The 20,985-nt window shown below is 46.0% G+C and overlaps 1 protein-coding gene across 1 annotated transcript in view; it reads right to left on the bottom strand.

Moving 5' to 3' along the window:
* Pde6d (phosphodiesterase 6D, cGMP-specific, rod, delta) overlaps positions 1–20,985 on the bottom strand; it is a 32,536-nt gene that overhangs the window by 4,222 nt on the left and 7,329 nt on the right. The gene's annotated exons all lie outside the window — the stretch shown is intronic.

The raw sequence follows: 20,985 nt of genomic DNA, 5'->3' as shown, positions 1-20,985 counted from the left end.
ATATCTGGCTTAACATTTTTTTATTATGAGGCAAGGTGTCACTAAATTGCCCACGCTGGGCTCTAACTTGTGATCCTCCTGCCTCAACTTCCCAAGTAGCTGTGATCACGGGTATGTGCCACGATGCTCACCTAACTCTTACTTACTTTTTGCTTAGTCTGCCAAACTGCTCTTTCAAAGCAGATTAAGAAAATGTAGGAGAATCCAGAAGATAGCTGAAGGAAGAAGCAGCCAGGCGTGGTGGTGCATGTCTGTAATCCCAGTACTCTGGGAGGCAAGCAAGATGCCAAGTTCAAGCCCAGCCTGGACAACTGAGCAAGCCCTGTTTTAAAATAAAAAATAAACAGTTGGAAGCCGGGTGTGATGGTGCACGCCTGCATCCCAGCACTTGGGAGGCTGAAGCAGGAGGATCACCATGAATTTAAGACTGGCCTGCCTACATAGAGAGTTCAAGCCCAGCCTGAAGTACACAGAGAGCCCTTGTCTTAAAAAAAAAGAAGAAAAGAGTTGGAAATTTAGGAAACGTAGCTCAGTGTGAAGGTGCTGGGTTTACTCCCCAGTACTGAAAAGAAGAAACGGCAAACAATGAAAGAAAAAGCGTTATCCAAGCATGGAGACAATATCTGTGAAAGGGGGATAAAGTCTGTAAGGTTAACGCTAGCGAGATAGGGGTGATGCAGGTGACCGGTGCTAACCCTCTTCCCAGCAGCACCTGCCTCTCCTCCTGGGAGGCCCGGGAGGGTCTGTACCATAGCAGCTGGGGGGAGAGCGTCTTGGCATTGATGCAGTGGGGAGGCAGGGGCAGGGAGCAAAAGGCCGAGGCTGAAGCTGCAGGGCCCTGTCGGGAAGTTGCAGTCACCGAGGATGCGGGAAGAGCCCTCTGCACTGGGGTGACAGGGACACGCCGAGCGCCTGCTGTGAGGGTTTAGCTGCATACCTGGTCCTTCAACTTCTAGGCAGCCCCCAAAGACTGTGAGACCCTGCATAGCTTCCCGTTTGATCATGCGCAGGAACCCTGCACAGCGCAGTGGAGGCATGGCCTGTGGGCAGTGGCGCCACAGGGGCCCCCTGTTTTCCTAAAATTAAACAATATAGGAGCTGGGCATGGTGGTACACACCTGTAATCCCCGCACTTGGGAGGCTGAGGCAGGAGGATTGCTGTGAGTTTGGCCAGCCTGAGCTATACAGCAAGAGCCTTTCTCAAAAAACCAAAACAAAACACCACAACCTTGTAAGACTTATGATTCTGTTCTCAATACATCACTCATAATTAGACAAGTACAAAGAGCTCCACTTCAGGGCATTGGGTGGAGGCTTGGTAAGGCCCCTCCTCATTCTGTCATTGTAGGAAAGGCTGTGGGCCAGGACTGCAGCTCAGTGGTGGAGCGCTGGCCTAGCATGAAAATCAAGGCCGCGTGTTCCACCACCAGCTCTGTAAAAGGAGAAAAGGAAATGAAGGCGCAGTTCATTGTTGAGAGGTAACCATTTGGGAATAGCCTTACAAATCAGAAAAATGCAAATCCATTATAGCCCATCAGTGAGTACAACTCTGAAGGTAGGTGTTTAGAACAGTAACAGTGAGACTAGTTAGTACTAAAGAGGAAGCGTTTGGCTGAAAATGAGGAACGAAAGGCAGGCTTTGACAATTGACCATCATTTGACTGAAAACATGTTGGGGTGTGTGTGTGTGTGTGTGTGTGTTTTGGAGACGGGCTTGCTATGTAGTTCAGGCTGGCCTTGAACTCATGGCAATCTTCCTGCCTCAGCCTCCCGAATGCTGGGAGGTGTGCCACCACACTTGGGCCATTTTTGGTTTTTTTTGCGACAGAATTTTTCTGTGTAGCCCAGGTTGGCTTCAAATTAGAGATCCCCCTGCCTCAGCCTCCTGTGTGATTACAGGTGTGCCCCACCACACCCATCAAAACTTTTTTTTTTTTGGTACAGGGATTCAAACTTGGGATCTTGCACTTGCCAGGCAGGCGCTTGTGCCACTGAGCTATATCCCCTGGCCCAAACATTTTGTTTTAACATCTTTTGCTGAGCAGAGTTTTCCAAGAAAAGGAGCCTGCCTTTAAAGACTCAAAGGTCAAGCCATTTCCAGTCTTGAGAGAGGAGGATTAGGGAGAGAAGCTGTAAAGGAGGGGGCCTGGGGTACTATTTATAAACACCGCCCTCTGGGTCAGCCTGGTCTTTGCTCATTGAAAGCTCCCTGGTGATTTGCAGGGCACATGGATGCGAGGAGCTCTGTATTACTGCAGGGAGCCCTGTCCCTTGTACGGGGACCCTCTTGTTTGGAACCCAGCAGAATACAAATGCATTCTGATAGATGAACAGAAAATCATCTCAAAATAAACTTTGGAGCAAATCAATAAGCTTCAGAGCAAAACCAGTAGTCTGCAAAGGGGTAAGCCTCAGAAAGGTAAAAAGGAAGTAAACACCCATGAACATTATGCCAGCACAGGAGACCTTGGGTGCAACGGGAAGCTCCCCTCCGAGCCCAGCTGGTGACAATGGAGATGCAGTGGGGACAGCAGAGTGGCTGGCGCCTGGGGAAGAATCCAGCATGGTGAATGGGGTACTGAATTTCCTCCAGAGGTGCGTGCCCTCGTGGACAAAAGGCCGGGCGTGGGGGCCCAAGCCTGCCATCCCAGCACTCGGGGAGGCTGATGGAAGTCTCATCCTCGCCTGAGCAGTTTAGCAACTTACCAGAGCCTGACTAGAAGCGACCCTCCTGCCTCAGCCCCTGGAGCGCTGGGATTACCGGTGTGTGCCACCATGCCTGGGTTCTCAACCTCAGTCTCAATAAACAGACCCACTGTCCGTGCCAGGGCCACACTGGCCAGAGGGAGGATGAGGTGCATCAGGAGCAGGGAAGTGGCAGGAACAGTCAGTGAGGAGGGCGAAGAGCATGGAAGGAAGCAGGGCAGGTGGGAGGGGCTGAAAAAGTCACTCCTAGAGATAACAAGGACATAGCCCGGGACAGGGCGGGATGGGCGGGCACAGAGGTGCAGGGCATTTGCAGGCACGATCCAGCTGCCTTGTGTTCTATTCCAGTCGTGGGCGCAGGTCTCCCCTCCACAGAAACCCAAGGATGCTAATAAGCCTTCCCACACACCGGCTCTGCGGGTCAGAGGACTGGGCTTGCACAGGGCTCGGCAGGTCGGGCCTTGAGGAAGTGGCTTGCTAGCTGTTACTAACCGCCACTAACTCACTGCCATCTCCCCTCTTGCCCTTGACTGGTTTCCCGCATCCATTCCTGTCTTACTGTCCATTTATTTACTCACTATTTCTATCAGTGTAGCTGGTCTTATTATTAGTGACTGCTTATCTCCAACATGAAAGAATTTCAACATTAAACATTCTGATTAAAAACATTTATTTGGGTTTTGTTTGTTTGTTTGGAGACAAGGTCTTGCTATGTAGTTTAGGCTGGCCTCAAACTCACAGTGATCTTCCTGTCTCAGCCTCCCACAGGCATACACCAACACGCCTGGCCAAGAGAATACTTTTTTTTTTTTTTTTTTTGGAAGAGAATACTTTTTTATACAAGTGAATTTAATTTTGATAATTTAAAAACAGTCACTGAAAACAAAGATTTCCGTAAGTTAAATGATTTTAAAAGATCTATAGGAACTGACTTTTAAAAAGGTACTACATGAGCTGTTGTGTAAAACTCATGCTAATATTAGCGTTTCAAACTCTAATCTGAGGGCTGGGGTACAGCTTGGTGGCTGAGCAGTGGCCTAGCATTTGCCAGGCCCTGGGACCAAGCCCAGCACCACATCCACAAAAGCCTGAAATGAAATTCCAGTCACAGATGAATGGCTCACTGGGGATTTTAAGGCAGGACGCACCCAGGACTGGTCCACAGCTTCAGCTGGACAGGGAAACCCCGGAGGCAGCAAGGTGGCTGGACATCTAAAGATGCCCCACTTAGAAGTAATCACATTTCAGGGACTGAACCCCTTAACGCGCCAAAATTCAATTTCTCACAGAACTGTGTGTCTTTTCCCACCATACCATACTTTCCTTTTCTTAAATTTTTTTGGTGGAGCCCGGGATAGAGCTTGGGTCCTCAGATACCCTGGACAAGCCCCAGCCCCAGCACTCAAGACTGCTCTTCTCTCTCAAATTGGTATCTTCGGACAGTTACACATTTTCCTTTCCTTAAACAACACCAAACCAGCTGAGAAGTGCCTCTGTCCTACCAACAGCCCCTTATAATAAACACATACTTTTAATTTTGCCTCAAGCAAGCACGAAGATCGAACCATCTCTATCTACAACTCCAGGGCCCCAGTGACTGTACCGTCAAAACCTGCAACCCTATGCTAAGTAATTGTCTGGCAGGGGTGACCTCTGTACATTCGTCCTGTCACCATTATTTTCCTCCGTCTGGGCAGAGCCTCAGGGTCGGGCAGCAGGGCGACAGCAACCGAGGCCCTGGCCTCCCTCCCTGCCCGAAGTGATGCTGCTCCTCCCTGGAAATGGTGGGGCTGGAGCTCAGGGAACGCCAAATAGCACTTCTGTGATCTCAGCACTCTGGAGGCAGAGGCAGGAGGATCACCGTACATTCAAGGCCAGGTTGGGCTACATAGTGAGTTCAAGGCCAGTCTGAACTACATAGGAGACCCTGAATCAAAAGACAAGGAAAAAAGGACTGGGCATCTGGGTCAGTGTGAAGGTGCTGGGTTGAATCCCCAGTAACACAGCGGGAGAGAGAGGGAGAATGAACAGGGCACACACCTCAAAAGAGCATTAGGCAAAACAAAGGAAATGCAAATTTCTGCCGTCAACCCAGCAAGTCCTGAGAGGAGGCGTAGGGGAAGGAGCCCGTAGGACCCCAGGAAGCCACTCCAGGACGGCCAGGTCTCAGCGCGGGCGGGCGGGCGCGCTCTCAGGGCTCTGCTCCCAGGGAAGGGCACCGGGGTGTGGTGGTGGGGGGACAGCGGGCGGGGCAGAGATGAGGCCCAGAGAGGAGCCCCAGAAAGTCCTGGGGCCTGCAGGGGCTGCACTTGGGACATCCGGGAGTGCAGAGGGGTGGCGGGGTCCTTTGTACCTGTCCTGGGGTTTCCGGTCTGGTGACGGAGGGCGGAAGTGTTTTTGGTGTCAAAGTGCTCGGGGCGCCGCCTTCTTGCCCTCCCCACCTCACTGCCCAGCGGTTCTGAGTTCTGCTAGTTCTTCCGAGGAAATGTGCTCCTCCGCTTCCCCAAGAGCCGGGCTGCGAGAACTTCCCAGCCCCGCCCTCTCCTCCTCGTTCGCCAGCCAGGCAGCTTCTCTCAGACCTCACCCGGCTCCCCCGCTGCGCTTTCCTCCCTCCTGCTGCGTCCAGACCCTGGAGGTCCACACTCTCAACTGCGCACAGACAACACCTGCGGCAGCCAGGGAGGCTCAGCCAGGGACAGCCCCTCCCCACGCAGGACACCGCCCAGGGCTGAGCTCCTCCGTCAGTTCCACTCCCTGTCTTCCCATCAGTACAAGTGCTGTGTGGCTAAAGCACTGGGGATTGAACCCAAGGCCTTACTGAGCTACATCCCAGCCCCCCCCCCCGCGCCTTTTTTTTTTGGTCTTTTTAAGACAGTCTCACTATGCAGTTCAGGCTGGTCTTGAAGTCACTTTGTCACTTTGTAGCCCAGACTGGCCTCAAACTCACAAGGATCCTCCTGCCTCAGCCTCCCAAGTGCTGGGATTACAGGTCTGTGTCACCACGCCTGGCTCACCCCAGCTCATTTTAAATTTATTTTGAGACATGCTCTTGATAAGTTGTTAAATTCCCCAGACTGGGCTTGAATTTTTGATCATTCCGCCTCAGCGTTCCAGAGAGCTAGGATTACAGGAATATATCACCAGGCCTTGCCTGGGTTTATTTTCTTTTTTTATTTGTTTTGTTTTATTTTTTGAGACAGGGTCTCCTATAAAGTTCACACTGGCCTTGAACTCACTATTTAGCCCCTAGGCTGGCCTCGAACTCACACCAATCCTTCTCCCTCAGCCTCCCGAGTGCTGGAGTTACAGACAGGTGTGTGCCACCATGCCCGGCCTCCACCATTATTTTCTGTTACATTTACATTTTTTACATGTATGTCATTCCCTCACACTTTGTATATTTCATCTCATTAACTGGTATGTGCTTAAAACTCAAACTCCTCAGTTAGGTTTTTTTTTTTGAGACAGGGTCTCAAGGGCTGGCTTCAGATTTAATTTTCCCATTCAGCCTGTGGAGTAGCTAGAATTCTGAGTTAGGTCTTGTTACTCATAGTACTTCACTTTCTGGGTGAGAAAAGTTTTGGAGAAGATAAAACCTAGCCTAATATGGCTAGTCACTAGTGGGATGAAGATGCAGGTGGTACTTTGGACTGATTTATTTGTCAGATTTGAACTTTCCTGGGGCAGCCCTAATGAGCCAGTTCTCCCGTCCTTCCCTTGCCAGATTTCCCCTGGGAGAATGAGTCCCAACACCGGCTCTGCTTCGCCTGCTCCCCAGACAGCCAGTGCAGCCCGGTGCTGCCGTCACCTTTGACGTCGAGAGGGACAGTGTCCCGGTTACGAGAAGGGAAAGAGCCCTGCCAGAGTTAGAAATCATGCCATCGGGCATCAAGAATAAAACCTGAGCTCCTACCAACAAAAAGCATGCTTTATTGTGCCTTAGTTTTCTGAGGAAGTCGGGACAGGCTCTTAATAGAAAGAGCCAAGCCCCGGAGGACAGAGGAGGCCTGCTTTCCTGCAAGCCAGCATTTGAAAGAGCACGGGTCTTATGGTAAAATACTACAGGGTGTCAGAAGGATATGCCCCACAACTACTTATTCTTTTAGTATGAACTTGTAAATGAGAATGGAACTATACACACCTAGAACTTTTTTTTTTTTTTTTTTTTTTTTTTTACCGGGAATTGAACACAGGACCTTGTGCTTGCCAGGCAGGCTCTTATGCCGCTGAGCTATATCCCTGGCCCCTTTTTTGGTGTTTTTCTTGAGATAGAGTCTTGCTATACAGTTCAGGCTGGCCTTAAGTTCACTTTGTAGCCCAGGCTGGCCTTGAACTCACAATGATCCTCCTGCCTCAGCCTCCTGAGTGTTGGGATTACAGGCGTGTGCCACCATGCCCGGTTTATAGTAAATTTTTAAATTTAAAAATTATTATAGCAAAAGACACATTGCCATTAATCTCCTTCAAAATACTCATCATCACTTTGAACACACTCAGCCCATCATTCCCACGGCTCTGAAGCAGTCGTGGAAGTGCTCTTTCAGAAGTGTCTTTAGAAGGTGTGATCAAAATGAGGGTGAAGGCTGGAGCTGAGTGCCATCCAAAGGAAAGGCAAGAGCCGGGCGTGGTGGCGCACGCCTGTAATCCTAGCGCTTGAGAAGCTGAGGCAGGAGGATCATTTGTAGCCTGGGCTACAAAGTGAGCTCAAGGCCAGCCTGAACTGCATAGTGAGACCCTGTCTCAAAAAGACAAACAAAACAAAACAAAGGGAAGGCAGCTGGTACTAAGATTATGCTGTGTCCTCACCCACCTCATTCACTGGATCTGGTGCTGGGAGCCTCCGGCTCCGCCCCAAGGTCAAAATGACCATGAAAGTTCAATGTTTTGGATGGATTCAGGATGTTGAAGCAATCACAACAGCAGAAATGAAGACACTCATTATGTCTTATAATTATATTCAGAATATATAAAGGAAAGGCTTTTCTTTTTGAGACAGAGTCTCACTATGTAGTTCAGGCAGGCCTTAAACTCATTATGTAGCCCAGGCTGGCCTTGAACTCATAGCCATTCTATGGCCTCAGCCTCCAGTGCTGGGATTACAGACATGAGCCATCACACCTAGAATATATAAAGAACTCTTAGAATTCAGTAATAGAAAGACTGACAACCCATTTAAAAAGTAGACAAAGGCTCTGAGTGGATATTACACACATACACATACACACATGCACAAAGCACACAAAAGTCCAAAAAGCACATGAACATCATTGTCTGTCAGTCAACAGGAACACGCATAGGACAAACAACCTCACCCCTACCAGATGACTATTATCAAAGAGACTGCATCACGAGGGTTGCGCACATAAAGAAGCTGGAACCCTGACACTCTGCTTGGGCAATGTAGGTGGTGCAGCCACTTCAGAAATCAGTTTGGCAGTTCATCAAAAGGTCAACCGGGCCGGGCTGGGGGGCACAATTTATAATCGCAGCACTGGGGGTGGGGTGAGGCAGGAGGGTCGGCCAGTACCCCAGGCAAATGTCGGTTCTTACGTATCTACCCAAGAACAAGGGAAACATAAGTTCACACAAAGACTTCTCCGCAAATGTACACAGCAGCGCTAGCAGGACAGCCCAATGCGTGGAAACAACCCAGAGTCCATCAGCTGATGAAGGGACGAAGAAAACGTGGTATAGCCACACGACGGACATTTGGCCATAAGAAGGAATTAAATATGGACACAGGATACATGCTACAACATAAAGAGAGAGGAGTCAGCCACAAACGTCCACGTGTTCTATGATTCTGTCTACTGGAAATGTCCAGGATGGGCAAACTATGGGTGGAAAGTAGGTTAATGGCTTCCTAGGGCGGGGAGGGAGGGGAGGGTGAATAACAGCTAATGGGTCAGGCTCTCTCCTTGGGGTGATGAAAAGGTTCTAAGAGTGATTGTGTTCCGGCTGCACAACACTGCGAAATACCCAGGACCACTGCATTGTACACTTTAAATGGGCCAATGACATGCGCATTTTCTTCCAATCAAGCTATTATAGACATATCAGGAAAGGACGTCCAAAAGAAAATGACCCTGTTCCACCTGCCTTGCACTTTCATTACACAAATGGAATGACCAAACAAGGCTGGTCCGCTCGTCAGACTCAGGACATGAAAAGCCCAAGAGCTGTTTCTCAGACCCATGTAAACTTTCCACCCCAATGTTTTCTAAATCATTGTTTTAATAATAATAGAAAAGTAAGGACTTGGGCTTTAAATCTACTAAGGCCATCAATGAAAACCATCATTCATCTGCATAACACCCTAAAGTCTGTAAATCTTTTAAACATATTATCTCAGCCGGCCTTGTAAATATAAGTAGATATCATCCTCAATAAAATTGCTCCTCCGCACGCCCGCATGTGTGTGTGTGTGTGTGTTTCAATCTTGATAAGTAGTTGCCCTTAAACTTCTGTTCCTCCTGCTTCAGCCTTCTGAACGCTGGGATTACAGGTGTGCACCACTGCGCTTGGTTTAGAAATTGCTTTTTTGTATAGAATATTTATTTAATACAACTTTTTCTGAGTGAAATTTCCCTTACATGTAGTGCCTGAACTCATTTAAAATAGCAATTTGGTGTGTATATATATATAAATAATTTACACTAATCTTTAGTCACGTTTCATTTCTCAAAAATAAAAATGATTACTCAAGGTGAACAAATTCCAAGCTGACAAGGACAGACAGCTTTTGACTAATGGTAAAGAAATCAAAATAGCTGGGCAGGGTGGTGCATGCCTATAATCCCAGCACTTGGGAGGCTGAGGCAGGAGGACTGCTTCAAGGACAGCCTGGGCTACAAACTGAGGTCAAGTCCAGCCTGAACTATACAGCAAAACCCTGTCTCAAACAAAATAAAACAAAACAAAACAAGGTAATACTTTAGGGCAATAACTTTAGTAGGCATTGAAACATCAAACATGTCTCACCCATTTAATTTACCTAAGTTTTAGTATTAGTGGCCAGAGAAATATTCTTTCATTTGATTTGTGTTTTCTTATTTTATTTAGACAATGAAGTGTATGCATTCTCCAAAGCATATCATTTTGAACATCAATAAATTTGTCCTAAAACCTAACCCCCAAATTTTGATAACATTTTAGTCTAAAATTTTGTAATTATTTTTCTCCATTTTCCCTCTAAAATGTCCAGAATAGCTATTTACTTTACAGTTATTACACAAGCCTCATTGGTAATGATCAACTTATAATTAGTACAAAAGAGCAATGAAGCTAATTTAGGTCTGAATCCGAGCTGCAGTTTTGGGCTCTAACAAAGCTTACTTGGGCATTTCCTTTGTCCACTGATTACTATACACTACAGGTGTCTGACTCCGGACGAAGCTCTCCCATGATTAATAAGGCATGATGCTTGCAATGGTCCAAGTCTCCTCCAGGTGGGGAGAAGCACCAAGAAGATAATAATGATGCAACGTGAGAAGCACTATCTATAATGCAGGTTTGTACAAAGCACCATCCCTGGTCTGCCTGTGATCAGGGCTTGCGAGATAAGATAAATATCAGTGTCTACAACATGCCTCTGAAGCCCAATACCCACTCTCCAACTGGCATCACCTTTCAGGGCTGTGCCATACCCAGTTGTCTCGGCTCTTCCTGATTTGCATGCCCAGCAATGCCAAGGCTGATCGGGCTACAGTGTCTCGTTAAGGCAAACTCTATCAAATTCTACTCAAAGGAGCTTATAGTTCTCACGGCTTTATTCCTCAGGTACAGCTCCTGAAGTCTTGTGCTCACTGAGTGCCTTACAATCTTTCTCTTCAGAAGCAATGCTAACTGTATGTATATATGTATGTATGTATTTGAGACTAGGTCTTGCTATGTAGTGCAGGCTGTCCTTGAACTCAATAGGTAGCCCAGGCTGGCCTCGAACTCACAGTGACCCTTCTGCCTCAGCCTCCTGAGTGCTGGGATTACAGGTGTGTGCCATCACACCTGGCAGCAATGCTAACTTCAAAAGCTCTGTGAGAAGCCAGGCATGGTGGTGCACATGCCTGTAATCCCAGCACTTGGGAGGCTGAGGCAGGAGGATCACTGTGAGATCGAGGCCAGCTATGCTACATGGTGAGCTCCTGCCTCAAAAAAGAGATGGGGCATGCACGGGGTGGGGGAAGCTCTGACAGAACTTCGGCTTTGTGAATGAAATATTAAGCCTAGTTCTCTGAAATGAAAACCTGTACTTTTTTGGAGACAGAGTCTTGCTACATAGTTCAGGTTGGCTTGAATTCACAATTATCCTCCTGTCTCAGCCTCAAAGTGCTGCACGTGCTGGGATTATTATAGGCATATGGTACCATTCTCAGGTGTCTCAAGTTTTTAAAGATTCTGGTAGAGAAAATGTTAAAAGGCACAAAAATATGCCAAGTTGAGCTCTTTATTTTATTTTTTTACTGCACAGTAAGTCACTGTAAATTTTTCTTTCTTTTTTCATTTATAGTACAGGGGATTGAACTCAGGGCTACATTTCCAGCCATTCATTCATTTATTTATTTGAGACAGAGTCTCACTAAATTGTCTGGACTGGGCTCAAACCTGAAATTTTGCCTTGGCCTCGCAAGGGCTGGGATTATAGGCATGTGCCACCATGCCAGGCCCTTTTATATTTTTGAGACAGGGTCTTGATAAATCACCCAGGCTGTCCTTGAGTCTGTGGTCCTCCTGCCTTGCCTACCTAGTAACTGAGATTACTGGGATCACAGATGGGGACTGGGCACCGAGCTACATCCTAAGCCATTGTTTTCTTTTGAATTTTTTACTTTGATAAAGTGTCTTGCTAAATTCTCCAGGATGGTCTTAAACTTGTGATCCTCCTGCTTCAGCCTCCCCAGCCAGTGGGATTAAAGTCATGAGCTACTACATCTGGCTGTAAACAAAATTTTTAAAGTCAAAATCTACTCATCTTGAATTAGAAGTCACTTTAAAAATATTAAAGCCCACGTTAATGATAGTTAATTATATAAAAATGCTCAGAATATACTGCTGTGTGAAAAGGCAGGATAAAAAATTTTCAAAATTAGAATGAGCATGATGGCAATCCCAGTATTTTAGGAGGCTGAGATAGGAAGGTCGAAATTTCCAGCCCAGCCTGCCTGGCCAATTTAGTGAGACCTTGTCTCAAAACACAAAGCAAAAGTGGCTGGGGATGTAGCTCAGTGTGAAGGCCCTGGGTTTAATCCCTAGTACCACAAAGTAAATAAATAAAAATATAGGGCTAGGGATATAGCTCAGTGGCATAAGCACCTGCCTGGTAAGCTCAAGGTTGTGAGTTCGATTTCCGGTACTACAAAAAAAAAAAAAAATAAAAAGTAGTTTACAAAGCATGAATAATATGATCGGATTTATTCAAAAGTATATGTACATATATAAGAATCATTTACCAAAGGAATCAAGGCTCTTACAGAAAGTTTGGAGGAAAAAAAGTTTAGAAAACAGGACAAGAAATAGTAACTATAGTCATATAACCCAAAGATTGTCACTTAATATTTTGGTGTGTATATGTCTGGTTTTATTCTATATATACTGTACCTGTGCTTCACCCTAATAAAAGTAAAATGTATGCTTTTTTTTTGTCTTTTTTAGATAGGGTCTCACTATGCAGCTCAGGCTGGCCTTGAGCTCACTTTGTAGCGCAGGCTGGTCTCGAACTTGCAACGATCCTTCTGCCTCAGCCTCCCAAGTGCTGGGATTACAGGTAGGTGTGCGCCACCACGCCGGCAAATGTATCTTTTTTTGTTTGTTTGTTTTCCCCGGTACTGGGAATCGAACTCACGACCTCGCGCTTGCCAGTCAGGCGCTGCGCTGCTAAATTCCCAGCCCCATATGCTTTTATAGTTGTTGACACTCACCAAATTTTACACACATTATATTCTAATAAGTTACAGCAAATTATAAGGTTTACAAAAAACATGTATATATATAAGGTTTACAGACAGTCGTCACTCTCAGTGATGGCTGCTGCACATTACAGCTGCTTGGGGAACTTTCCAACTCCCACAACCAGACCACTCCCCTCCCCCAGACTTTCTGGGGGTAGAACGCAGGTTTAACTGTGCTGTCCCCTCACCCTTCACAGACGGTGATTTGCAGCATGACTGGTTTTCTTAAACTTCAGGTGTGCGCAAGCACCTGGGGATTCTGTTAAACACAGTGGGTCCGGGGCAGAACCTGATCCTGCATTCCTGACCAGCTCTCAGGGAGGCCCAGTGCCAGTGCCCAGGACCACATTCGAGTATTCTGGGAAAGGAAGTCCTCTGAGAGCACAAAAAGAAAAAAACCCACAGCTACGGAAGCCTATACTCCCTACCAGCAGACAGCGAGGATGTGTGGTCTCCAGTGAATGAACAAAGCGCTGGGGCTGAGACGAAAAATGTTTCTAGAAAATAAGATGTTAAGGGTAGAAAGATTTGCAGTAACACCTTGCTTGGGGGAAAAATATCATTGGAGTTCAGGTATTTGTGTGCACATAGGAGGGCAAGGAGTCATGAGAGAAGGGGAGAGGGCAGTGAGAGAAACTAGCAAATATCTAAAAAATAGTGACAAACACAACAGAACAAAACAAAACAAAGCCCTTGCCCCTAGTGCTGGAAGGGTTGGAGAAGCACTATGGTGGGACCTGCAGAATCTGTTTCCCTGCAAAAACATACATAGCTGGGAAGCAGCCGCTAATGAACCGTAGAGCAGATTAACAACCACCTTCCATCACCCCTCCCCCGGGACGGGCGGAGGACAAGACCAGGGGGAGAAGTCTCCCCTGGCAGCGCCTGGGGAACCAACAACAAACAGTGAAGCGTTTGCCAATGTGCTTCTCTCTGTGTACAGATAGCACCACAAAGCTCAAACAAGAGTCCCTTTGCAGCGTCCCGGCAGCACCCTTCTGTGTTTGTTTTGTTTCTTCTGTAGATTTTTAAACTTCAGACACACTCCACTATACTTCTAACCCAAAAGGAGCAATGTATCTTTCCCCAAAAGCTTTCCCCCAGCACTGGGAAGGCGCAGTATATTTGTTTTAGAATAAAAAGGTATTGGGGATCGAACCCAGCCCCTTTTATTTTTTATTTTGAGTCAGGGTCTCACTGAATTGCTAAATTACCCAGCTGAGTTTGAACTTGTGATCCTCCTGCCTCAGCCTCCAGAGTGCTGGGATTACAGGTGTGTGCACCACCACGCCCAACAAGGGTTCCTGATCTTTGACCTATTTGTATATGCATGGCTGGGTAAAAGACACAAAGAGGGCATGCTGCTTAAAAGACACAGTTTCCTAGCTCAGGCAAGTTTTCCAGACATTACTGAATCATGTCACGCCATGTAAAATTGATCAACGCACAGCAATGTTTAGGTAACAGCTAAATGACAGTGTTGCTGAACAACCTGGTATTTGACTCTATCAGTACTAAAAGAAGAGAAATCAGTCTAAGACTGATGTTCTGGTCTCTTTTTGCCAGAACCTCTTGCCAAAGATTAAGGGAAACCCCCCTGGTTTATTAGCCAACAATGGCTATAAAAGTTTTTTGTTTTTTTTTTAAGTTTCCAGAACTGAACCCAAGGGTTCTTCACCACTGAGCTACATCCTCAGCCCTTTCTAAAAAATTTTGAGACACAGTCATGCTAAATTGGCCAGTTTGGATTTAAATATATGAACCTCCTGCCTCAGCCTCCTGAATAGCTGCGATTATATACACATATTATTGCGCTTGGTTAGTCAGTAATTCTTTTTACTTTTTATTTTTTTGGTCTTTTTGAGACAAGGTCTCCCTGTGCAGTTCAGGCTGGCCTTAAGCTTACTATGTAGCCTAGGTTGGTCTCGAACTCGCAACAATCCTCCTGCCTCAGCCTCCCAAGTGCTGGGATTACAGGTGTGCACCGCCACACCCTGCTTAGTCAGCAATTCTTAATCCATAATTGTCAATACAGAGAGATTAAGTGTCTCTCTTTTTTTTAATTTTTAATTTTAATTTTAATTAATTTTTTTTGGTATCGGGAATCTGTTTTTTTTAGACAAGGTCTTGTTATGTAGGTCAGGGGCTGGACTTAAACTCACTCAGTAGCCCAGGCTGACCTCAAATTTTCGATCCTCTTGCTTTAGACTTCCAAGTGCTGGGACTATGGGTGTGCACCCCCTTGCCTGGCCAGTTTCTTTTGCTGTTGCTGTTGTTGTTTGGTGTTTTTGAGACAAGGTCTAGCTATGTCGTGCAGACTGGCCTTAAACTTGCTTATGCAACCCAGGCTGGCCTCGAACTTGCACAACTTGCAGCGATCCTCCCACCTCAGTCTCCCTAATGCTAGGATTACAGGTGTGTGCCACCACGTCCAGCTGTTTGTTTGGTTTTTTTGAGACAGGGTCTTGCTCTGTAGTGTATCCTGCCTTTGAACTCACTATATAGCCCAGGCTGGCCAGTAGCTGAGCAAAGTCTATAAGCCTGGTGGGAAGAAGTCAAGATGGCAAAGCAAGGGTACTGGAAAGGAAAGACACGGAGTCCAGGCTCTGCCATCCACTCCCCTCTCCAGGGTGCTCTCTGTTCTGATGGCACGTCCCTGGCCGCTTGCTTCTCCTGAGCCTTAGGTACTTGCCAGAGTGCGCCGTGTCACACTGTACTGATGCTACCACAGTATTTGTCTTTCTCCTTTCAGGGATCAGCACGTATTGAGCGCTTAGATAAGTGCTGAACCACACTAGGCATCAGGTAACAGGTCTGAAAGGCCGATCAGAATCTCCTCCAGGCTAAGCAACCAGAAAGCAAGGCTTACTGAAGTGTGGCTCAGAGACAAACCGGAGTAACTGCTCATTCCGGGTTCTGCAGGCTGTGGAAGGGGCATCTCAGGACTGGGGCTCGGCAAAAGAAAGCAAACCACCCAAAACCCCTGCTTTGCCTGAGAACAGCTAAGTTGGCCAGCTGAACTGCAAGTAAAAACATTAGCTTTTCAAAGCCTGTTCTGCATTAAGTTTGAATTCATGACTTAGCAGGGCACTTGTAAATTATAGATGGGCATGGGGCTCTGAGTAATTTCAAGGTAGGTGAATTTCCAGCCCAAACGGCTGACTAAGCAGATAATGACACCTGCTGATGTCTGCGTGCACACCAGACCAACAGGAGGTTGGGCTGCGATGCCAAGGTCACCCGCACGAGAGAAACCGCTCTAGTGCGGGGAGCGGCCGCGGTCACCGGTGCCGACAAAGGCAGCCTCTGTGTGGTGGCACTCCGAGCACTCTCATGGCAGGAACGCCTTTCTTTGTCTGCACTCCTCGAGCCGCCTTGGCTTTTGTCTTCCTTCTCTGGTCTGTGTCTTTTCACAGGCTCTCTTGGTCATGTCCTCCCTCTCCAACTCTCCTCTTCCCATTCACTTTCTAAACTCCTTTCTCGGGCTCCCACCTTAACACATCTCAATTCCTTTTTTTTTTTTTTTTTTTATTTTGAAGAATAAAAGAAGGATAACATAATAATAGGGGGGACTTAGCAAATTACAGACAAAATGGTAGGAAATTATCAATGGTTATCGTTTTATGTATTATTATCTACAAAATAGTTTCTCAGGAAAACAAATAGACAAATAATAGTGAGTTACAGACAAAAGAGGTAGGAGATTATCAAGAGTTGTTGTGCTATACTTTGGTATCTTCAAAGTGGCTTCTAAAGAAAATAAATAGAGCTATACATGAGTGACCTATTGAAAAATCATTAACTATTCTCAATGGTTGTTGTAGGAAACACATAATAATAAACATACATTATGAAATAGGATAGGAACATTACAAACTTAACACAGTTATGGATAGATTAGTAGGAAAATATCAATGGCTGCTGTAATACGTGGTGGTATCTTCAAAGCGGTTTCTCAGGAAGACAGAGATATGCAAGAAGGATCTAATAAGTAGTTACAGCCTAAGGGTTGTCAAAAATAGCATATTACCTCCTCACCAGTGACTCCTTTCACTGAGGTATGATGGCTGGAAGGAAGGCCAGGATTGAAAAGAAGGACCGAGAGACTTGCACCTGTGACTAGCAACAGGCTGTTTTCTTGTTTCTCCATAGTCATGATTACCCAGGACTCCTCGACGGAGATGACCGTCTGGCCAGAGGGAGAAGGCAGACCATGCCCCAAGCCCTCTCATTCCTGTTGGAGTAACTGGTAGCATGGGTCTGAGCTCTGGGGCCTCCACCTCAGAGGGCAGACCAATCTCCAGTGGTCTCCTTTGCATCCAGGGCATGGCCCATGGGGCCTCTTAGGGCAGTTCCTCTTGAGGTGGCCTGGCTTTTAACAGTGGTAGCAGATGAATGCAGTTGTCGAGTTCTTCTTGGAGCCCCGGGAATCAGACCTGGGATCTGTTTCTCTTAGTGGTGCAGCAAAAGCAGCTGCTTTTTCTCAGTCTCTTTGTTTTCTCTCCTTGGCCTCCTCCTCATCATGGTCAATTCCTTGTTTTTATCCCCTCCGTCTCTTTTCCTTTTTTTTGACACAGGGTCTTGCTATGTAGCTCAGGCTGGACTGGAACCTGTGGTGATCTTCCTGTCTCAGCCTCCTGTATGCTGGATGACAGGTGTGCACCACCGTGCCCTGCTGGTCCTTCCATTTCTTGATCCCCTTCCCATCTAAGGAGGACCTACCTCTTTACTTTCTATTATCTTTATTCATTCTTTTTGTCCTATTGTCCCTCCACCAAGCAGAGGATTTCTTTTACCTCTGAGCATCAAAATGTATCAAAGGAAACCTTCATTCATTCTTTTTTTTTTTTTTTTTTTTGGTTTTTCTCCGGTACCGGGAACCGAACTCACGACCTTGCGTTTGCCAGGTAGGCGCTTTGCCGCTGAGCTAAATCCCCAGCCCCCTTTCATTCATTCTTAAACGGCCCGCCTGCATGCCTCCTCTGCCTTAGGATTGGTTATGCAGGGCAGGATGTTTTTGAGAACATTCTTGAGAACTGATTCTAATTCATGGACACTGAAACATGTCTTCGCACCCAATAATTCCCCAGCACAGCTCACATTTGTGGGACACAGGTGAGAAGTTATGCGTGGACCCCTCAGGAGCCAGGCTTTGGTCGTCCTGGAACTCACCCAGCAGCTCTGCAGTTGCTGGTGCCTTGGCTGTGAGATACTACCCCAGCGCTGGCCAAGTGACTGTGCTCACAGTGGGGACAACTGAAATCCAAACTGGCCTGGGAAACTGCGAAGGCAAGAACTTCAGTAACGAGGGCAACACCAGCATCTGAAACACAATGCAGTCTTCGCACTAACAAGTCTGACAACGAAACAAACCTCGTTTTTGCTAGTAGGTCCGTTTTTCTACCAACAGTGCAGCTATGTGCCTCAAACTGGGCTGAAGCAAGATCAAAAAGTCATATCCAAAGGGATTCTGAAAGACCCCTTTTGCACTTTTATTTGCTTCCCAGCCTCCTGATTGATGAAGAGATAACCGCAGATCCTTTCCCACCAGCCTGTCCCTGAAAAGGCCACAGTTTCTTTCATGTTACTGACAAGTATTGGGATATTGCTTTAAAGCCTATCAAAATCTACATTCAGAGATTCCTGAACTTCACCTAGTTTTAAAATATGCTTAGGCCAGGTATGGTGGTGTGTTCCTGTAATCTCAGCATTTCCGAGGCTGAGGCAGGAAGACTGACATGAGTTAGAGGTCAGCTGAATTCGAGGCCAGCTTAACTACAGAGTGAGGCCAAAATACCAAAAAGCTAAACTCAAAAAACCGAACCAAACCAACCAAACAAAAGGAAAAATGCTATCATATTCAGAGAAATCTTCTTAAAATTATATCCCTTTAAAACAATAAAAGCAGGGGTTGGCGATTTAGCTCAGCGGCACAGTGCCTGCCTGGCAAGCGCAAGATTGAGAGTTCGATTCCCGGTACCGGAAAAAACAAACAAACAAACAAACAAACAATAAAAGCAAAGCCAAACATGACTTTGTTTGAAGCGACTTAAGTACTACAGTTATCTAGGGCAGTGATGGCAAACCTTTTAGAGTTTTCAATGATACTGGCTGTGGTACGTGTGCCGTAGGTTTGCCACCACTGATCTAGGAGTTTTTTCTGTTGTCACTCCAATGCCAGTTACTTCGGAGAATTGTTGGGGTGGAGAAGATAGTATTAAAAAGAATTATCAAGTTGCTGGCTTTTTCACTTCCATGAAATATGAAACCGACAAATTTGCAAAATAGCGAACAATCCTGAACTATAAAAGAAAGACAGAAAAAAAAAAAAAAAGATTCCAACAAAGCCATGGCAAGTGTAATGCATTTGAAGAAGTGTTTTTTAAACTGAGTTGGCATATATTATTTTATTCAGATTTCTAGAAGTCAGATGGACCAGGCTTTATCCTTGTTTTACAGATAAGTGACTTGCAGAACCTGGCAGCTTTGAAAGTGATTTCCAATACGTATTTAGTATAAAACTGTTTTACTCATTTAAGCTACTCCAGTAATCTCTCGGAGTTCTTGAAGAGTAATCTATTTTTGCTAACTTTATTTCCTCATTTATTATCTACTTTTGGTTCTCTACAAAGACAGTTAATTTGTTTCCTCAAATATCCAGTATTTTTTGAAGGGTCACTGGTGATCTCTAAGACGAGGCTGTCGGTAGACTGTGATATATTCACTGTGTGAATAAAACGTCCCAGGGCTTGTTTTTGGTCGTCATTTTTTCTTGCTCTGAGCTCCAACTCACTCCTGAACACTCTCCTCACTCGTCTTTCCCTCCTCTGTTATTCTCCAGGATCTGAACATTCAACTATTCATTTCAAGTTAAAACTACTCAGCACCTACTCAATGACACTTCTAGGCTGGGCCGAGGCAGGAGCGCCGCTGTGAGTTCAAGGCCAGCCTGAACTACACAGAGAGACCAGACCCATCTGCACAAAAGATGGCTCAGAAGCAATGAAGGCTTACAGTTAATTTCTTACTTTCTTCTTCTTCTTCTTCTTCTTTTTTGGTTTTTGTTTTTTTGAGACAGGGTTTCACTATATAGCTCAGACTAACCTTGAACTCACTATGTAGCCCAAGCTGGCTTTTAAATCCTGGTGATTCTCCCGCCTCAGCCTCCCCAAGTGCTGGAATTACAGGAGTGTGCTACCATACCCGGCTACACTTCTCACTCCTTAACCGTGAAAGTGCTCAGATGTTCAGATTTAGTTCCTTCTCCTTAATCTTTCACCTGGCATGACCTGGCCAAGAATCACACCTTCCACACAGCACTGCAGTCCAGGCGGCAGTGGCACACATGCTGCAGTTATGGCTGCACTACAATCTGCCCGCTCACATTTTCCATCAGGGAATTACAGAAAAGGAAACACATATTTTGGTAGCTTCTTATCTCTGTCCATAAATATTTAAAGGAACCTTTCAAACCAACCTTAAACGCATATACTACTCTGTAAGAGGAACCCTTGAGTTAGTTCCAAAACTTACCACAATGTACTTTCACCCGATACTTTTCACAGCAGTTTAAAGACAATGATCCAGAATGAACCTGGAGTAACTTCAGCTGTTCCCAAGGCAGCCCTGTGTGTGCCAAACACCAAGCGGAGCCCTTGCTTTCTGTGCTCAGGGCCAGAGGGCTCGCTGAGACTGTCTCCGTCCTTTTCATGCGAAGGGACGATCCGAACTGCTCATCTGAAGACCACTGCCCATGGGGCACACTGTGGCTTCCTCCACCGGACAGAGCTGCACGGTCGCAGCCTTGTGCTTCTCAGGCTGTGAGACCGCCTGTGTTTGATCAAAGGTGCCAATTAGACGCCTTTTAATGGCCATCTTTTGACTACAAAGGACTGTGTTTAAGATGGAAAAATATAAAAACAAGAATACATTCATCTGTTGCTGAAATACTTTCTGGAAAGATTCTATCTTTTTTTCAGGTAACTCTGATAAAACATTCTTCCTGGGGCTGAGGACAGTGCTTACTGGTGGAGTGTTTGTCTGTCCTGGGTTCAATTCCTAGCACTAGGGGGGGAAATTTTCCTTATCCTAGGTGTTAAACCCTGCCACATGTATCTGAGAGTTGAGGAAAAACTAAAAAGAATATAAGAGATAGAACTACAATGGAAGAGAGTAATTTTCAAGTGAAAAATAAATATAACTAAAAAAACCCCTGTGATTTATTAAACACTGTGGAAAAATTTTAAACTCACAACCAATAATAGAGCAACAAAAATAAATTCTCCAGGAAAGCATTAGATACTACAGAAAATGTGGACTTTTGTTGTTTTGATTT

Source organism: Chinchilla lanigera, unplaced genomic scaffold (assembly GCF_000276665.1).
Source record: "Chinchilla lanigera isolate Chin_1 unplaced genomic scaffold, ChiLan1.0 scaffold00052, whole genome shotgun sequence".
NCBI classification, from domain to species: Eukaryota; Metazoa; Chordata; class Mammalia; order Rodentia; family Chinchillidae; genus Chinchilla; species Chinchilla lanigera.
Note: the sequence above shows the minus strand (reverse complement) of the source record. Positions and strands in the feature narration are given on the sequence as shown.